The following is a 6,074-nucleotide window of genomic DNA, read 5'->3' as shown; positions in this document are numbered from 1 at the left end:
CACAATACAAACAAATCAAAACATCATAATCATCTTAAAATTAACATTAAAAGAGAAGAGTGCAGAATATAAACCTTTCAGTCATATGCACAGCTAAACAGAACAGCTTTGAGCCTGGATTTGAACGTTGCTGGAGCAGAGATTGTCATGGGACTGTTCCAGATTTTAGCAGCATAAAACTGAAAAGTTCAGAGTCACCACAGCTGATTATCCCCCAGATGAGACACGAGATAGGTCCAAGAGAACAACAGATTTTAGCGCAATTTCTTGTTGATAAATTGCAATTTCTCAAGAGGTGTGGTGCATTAGCATTATGTCTTTTTTGTCCAATCTAAATGTGTCATCCCTACCCTTAGCAACATCTCTTCTTTCTCTCTCTTTCTCTTTTTTTAGTCTGTGGGAAAAATAAATCTCTACAGTTAACTATTGAGCTCCGTAGCCCGCTTTGTGAAGAAGGCCCCAGGAGCGTCAGAGCTAAAACATTGTGCCAATTCAAAATATGTGAGACAAAACAGAAACTTCTTCCTGCTCTGAGTCTTCACATTGTTTAACTCCCAAGACACAGACATGTTTGTTTTGAGCTGTTTAACCAAAATAGCAGTGCTGGACTGACAGGTGACTCATGCAGAAGTCCAGCGCTTCTTGAATAGAGTTTAAAAATAACTCATGAAAAGCCTTTGGTCCCAAAATGAGACTCTTGGGTCAGATCAGAGCAGCTGAATTTAACAGTGCAAGGTCAGGTATTCTCCTCTCACATTGTTTAGAATATAAATTACTTTTTAATGTGTTCTTTGTGATACATCTTGGCATAAATAGATTCAGAAACAATGACTTCATATAATTGTTGGGTTTTTTTTTTAATCAAAGGCTAATTAAATTTTCATTACCATTCATTCACCATTTGAATGATTAGACAGCTGCTTTACACAGATCAAGTTCTTCAAGTGAAACCTCAACCTCAAACCTCTACTACTATTACTACTACTGTGTTACTACTACTACAACTAACAACAAGTGGGCAGTAATAACCCTACAAGTGTCTAGTACACATGTGTCAAACTCAAGGCCCGGGGCCAAATGCGGCCCGCCACGTCATTTTATGTGGCCCGCGAGAACGTAAATTAAGACTTGACTGTCATTTTAAAATAAGTCTATGCTGCTTTAATGTGAGCATCGACAATAAACTAATGCAGAGACGTCAAACTCATTTTCACCGAGGGCCACATCTGCAAAATGGCCGCAATCAAGGGCCAGATGTGACTGTGCGGCAGGATAAATGTCACTAAATGTAAACAAATGTCATGTAAAATAAATGTAACTACGTTTAAACTTGTTAAATAACTGTTTCTGTATTTATTACTTATTCAAGTTGTAAATATTATGTGTCTGTGTAACTCCGTGTAATTGTGTATTTCCTTTTTTAAAAGTGTGTATCTGGTCAGAGCACACCTTCAGCACTGTTTCAAAAACAGTAGACAATTTGTTGTTTTTTTTGTTGGGAAAATCTCATTAGTTTATTGTCGATGCTCACATTAAAGCAGCACAGACTTATTTTAAAATGACAGTCAAGTCTTAATTTACCTTCTCGCGGGCCACATAAAATGACGTGGCGGGTCGCATTTGGCCCCCGGGCCTTGAGTTTGACACATGTGAACTAGTGAGATTTTCCCAACAAGTGACACTGAGAAATATTTGCAAATAATCATCTCAAATTGTTCAGGAAGAGGAAAATTGTCGGCGTGGAAGGCAGTTTCAAGAAAGGTGCTAAAGGTGAATACAAGTTTGTGCTTTAAGGAGAAAATCTGTATGTTTTTTGTGTAATGAGGCGAGGTCGGCACAATCTACGTCGACATTTTGACACCAAACACAGAGCCAAGTATGCAAAAGTTAGTCTGCTAGAAAAACAACAAATTGTCCAATAATTCAATAATTAATACACAGTTACATGGAGTTACACAAACACGTAATATTTGCAACTTGAATAAGTAATAAATACAGAAACGGTTATTTAACAAGTTTAAAAGTAGTTACATTTATTTTACATGACATTTGTTTATATTTAGTGATATTTATTCTGCCACACAGTTACATCTGGCCCTTGATGGCGGCCATTTTGCTGATGTGGCCCTCGGTGAAAATGAGTTTGACGCCTCTGGTCTAGTAAGTCAACTTAAAATGCACTTGTAATGAGCTTTACAGGTTTGTCGAAGCATCTCAATGTGCATTAGTCATTCACTTCTTACTCAGTTGTGATAATCCACTACCGCAGCTGCCCGGGGACAAACTGACGCAAGCGAGGCTGCCAATCTGCTCCATCGGCCCCTCTGACCACCACCTACACTCACACAGTCACATTCATACCCTGCAGTGTGTGTGTTCGAGCAGGAAACGATCCTTTGACCTTCTTTTTGGGGGACCTGGGGGACCACTGCTCTAACCACTGAGCCACATGACTTTTACCCTTTGTTCTAAGTTAGTGCATAAGTCTACATGCTTTTACTGGTTTTCTTGTATCCGCTCCCTCAGTCCTGCCCCGTGCCAGTACTCCGCCTTAGTCTTAGTGCACATTATAGGCCTATCCCTGCCTGTACTCTGTGGGAAACCAGTGTTTTTGAGGCAGAGCTGTCTGTGCCTTTGTTCATCTGTCAATCTGTCCTTGATCAAATATTTATGTTTCCCGGTTGAACTGCTCACCTCTGCCCCGCTCGCTGTCCTGTGTGACGGCATTAGGGACCGTGCCTGTGGGGGTCTATGGGGTCCTGCGCTGTTCGCTTGTGTGTTTTTTCGGAGCGTTTTGGCTGAGTTTCCGGCCTGTCAGTCTCTCTGCTGCTCTTTCATGTCCTGGTGATGGATTACGGAGCAGGGGGGAAGGCAGAGCTAAAACTGGGGATTTCTGCAGTAGTAAATTATGAAGTGGCTCTTCCTTCTGTACAATCACACTGACAAGAGCATTGTGTGGAGCTACTGCTGACCTGCTGCTTACACGTGTCGTTTTTACATTTAACATCGGCTCAAATGTAAGAAAACACTACAGTAAAACTAGGTGATTACACTTTAGCATTTACTCAAGTGTGCAATTCAAACTATAACTGTTCATAACTATAGGTTTGCAAGGTTTTTTCGTTTTTTTTAGTTTTTTTTTACAATAAACACAGGATATCCAATTTATTTAAAGCTCCACTGCGTAACTTCTTAACCAAAAATAGACTAAAATAAAGCTTGTTTTTTTGTTTTTTTTGTATGTTTTTATTGCTCTGGAAAGCATGATTGTGAGCGGGCTTGCATCTCCACAAACCTGACTCTCTGGAGGAGGGTTTTCTCCTGCTTGTTTCCATGGAAGTGTTGTTTCTTTGGCTGTAATATTCCAAAGTACAGTTTTAATTTATTTCCACGCTTCCTCCAGAAAGTTGCGCCATGTTTCTTCAACTTAAATGATTGCGTTCTTTGACCCTCCTGTTTATCCACACAGTTGAGACGCACTTAGAGCCACTTTAATGTCCTAAAAACACACACCCTGTTCCCCGTTAAGCTCCGGTCCACGCACAGCCTGATGTTCCAAATTAGTTAGCGTTCGTTATTCTCTGAGCTCCAGCGGTGGCAGCAGTAGTTTTCCTGTGTTAGATTAATGAGTGTTATGAGCAGATGAGGCTGTGATGCAGACACACGCCCTGTTCTCATTTGAACAGAAAAACACTTGGACCATGTTAAACAGAGGATTTCCTCAGGACAGTGCTCTCACCTGGGCCCCTCCAATGTATCTGTGAGAATCATGTGTCTTATGCAACATGCCAGGCCCCTGCACCAGGCCTGTACGCAGCGCTCCAACGTAACAAAGTAAAAGTAAATAAAGTACAATTTTACAGTGGATATGTTTCACTTTTACTTTTCTACATTTGAGAGCAGTTATCTGTACTTTTTGCTCCATTACATTTTTGAACAGGACTGAAAAGAAAAGTATTTTTTATTATTGCTTGAGACCTTTTTAACGCAACAGCTAAGGAAAAAAAAGATTGAATTTTTTCTGTTGAACAAAATTCAGCACAAAAGTTTATCAAAATCACTACATTTGAATCTTTATTACATCTCAAAAGGTGCGCAAAATACTTGAGTCAATTTTTTCATGTAATGCTTTTGCTTTTTCTTTTTTTTTTTTGCTCTCTTATGCGTACTTTTACTTAAGCAACACAGTTGAGTACTTCTTCTGTACAATCGGGCTGCATGTTTTTGGAAAAATATCTAATTACAATTTTTCTGAACATTGTGATTGGATTTGTGATTTTTGTTTTATAACAGGATTTTGTTCAAAGTTCACATTTTAAACGTGTCCACAACTGACAAAAAGACTGAAATATGAACTGACAAATGAAAACAAGAGTCACGTTTCAAATATGTTTGTACTGATCTAAAGGGTTATCAGTTTTGTGCAGAATAAGACTGGAGATTTTGTTGTTTGTGGAGGAAATCATGGTACTTTGTTTTACCCTCTGAATCATACTGTGTGCTGGTATTTCTCATTTTATTTTTATTTATTTTTATTTATACAGGGACAGCTCAATGAGAGACTCAGACTCTTTTCATGGACGCCCTGCTCAAATACAGAAAAATACAAACAAAACGTGGACAAGACACTTAACCCTCCTCACCCCCAGTGTCTGCACAACCTTTACTCAAGTAAGACTACTGTTACTACTACTACTACTGTTACTTCAAATATTACTCAAGTAGGAATAAAAGTATGCTGCTAGAAAAGTACTCTGAAAAGTACAATTTCTTAAAAAAGTTACTTAAGTAAATGTAACTGAGTAAATGTAACCACCTCTGATCTGGATCTCGTTGCTCTTCAGTTACAAAAGTAAAACTCCAGTTTTGTTTTTACCTGTTTCCAACAAACGACCTATTTTCACCCATGTACGTCTGTCGTCTCATGGCATTTACTGTAGATTTCCTAAAATAAAATCTCCTTGGCCTAAATTCTTATACGATACATTATTTGAAAGTTGGGAAAATCTAGTTTCTGATCTGCATGAACACAGTGTGATTACAGCACAGTCGAAGCTGCTCCAGATTATTTAATTGATTGATTTGATGTAAAACAAAAAGTAAAATTAAAATAGCCCTTTGAAAAATATACTTCGGATCTGTAGGTTTAATTATGTTGAATCAGTATTTAAAATGTCTAATTTCTATATAATGCAATTACACGCAGTAATGCCAGAGTAAAAGCACTTTGGGTCAGTTGTGAAGCATTTAATTTAAGCAAATAATCGTTTAAATGTAACAACAAACTAATTATTAATAGAATGATAAAGCGTTTGAACTGATTTAGCACCAGGGGAGTCGGACTGGGGGGGGGGGGTAAAGGGTACTGTTTACCCAGGGCCCAATGCAGAGAGGGACCCCTCACGAAGTAATGGGCATTTTTCATTAGACAACATGTAGTGTGGGCCCACCAAGATGATTTGTACCCAGGGCCCAGAATTTGGTGCTACACCACTGTTTTATGGTATATTTAATGTAATCCGGCAGTTTACAGTCGGTTAAAGGTCTTATGTCACGCAAAAGTGACTCTTGTGACCTTTAAACCATGTTAAAATGCTGTTGCCTTATCAAAAACGTACCTCAACTTATGTTTTGTTTCATTCACACGTTTGAGTTTTTATTAGTCTGTCTACATCTCCAAAGCTCAAAATGCTCTGTTCCACCTTATGTCACGATAACAGCTGCTTTTTTACCTTTAGTTCAGTAGAGATTTGCAATTACAGGACTGAAATGATCCAAATGACTCTAGTGAAGGTGTGTGGAGTTTAAAAACACAGTGGAGCACTTCCTGTATTACCGCATTATGACATCACAATGTGGAACAGTTGTTTTCTGTTTGAGAGAAGAACTCCGCTGGTTGAACATGTGTGAATGAGACAAAACACAACACCAGGTCTGTTTGTGATGAGGAAACAACATTACAATATGAGCCCTTTAAGAGTTGGGTCCGTACGCTTTGTTCATGTGAGAGGAAGCGGAAATATTAAACGTGAGAACACTTGAAGTCACCGCTTCTGTGAAGTTTTAAACGCTCT

At 38.8% G+C, this 6,074-nt stretch overlaps 1 protein-coding gene across 1 annotated transcript in view; it reads left to right on the top strand.

The window, feature by feature from the left end:
* ankmy1 (ankyrin repeat and MYND domain containing 1) overlaps nucleotides 1–6,074 on the top strand; it is a 295,837-nt gene that overhangs the window by 141,671 nt on the left and 148,092 nt on the right. The gene's annotated exons all lie outside the window — the stretch shown is intronic.

The sequence above is a fragment of the Periophthalmus magnuspinnatus genome, chromosome 4 (assembly GCF_009829125.3).
Source record: "Periophthalmus magnuspinnatus isolate fPerMag1 chromosome 4, fPerMag1.2.pri, whole genome shotgun sequence".
NCBI lineage: Eukaryota > Metazoa > Chordata > Actinopteri > Gobiiformes > Gobiidae > Periophthalmus > Periophthalmus magnuspinnatus.
The sequence above is the reverse complement of the archived record's forward strand: the minus strand, read 5'-3'. Positions and strand labels throughout refer to the sequence as shown.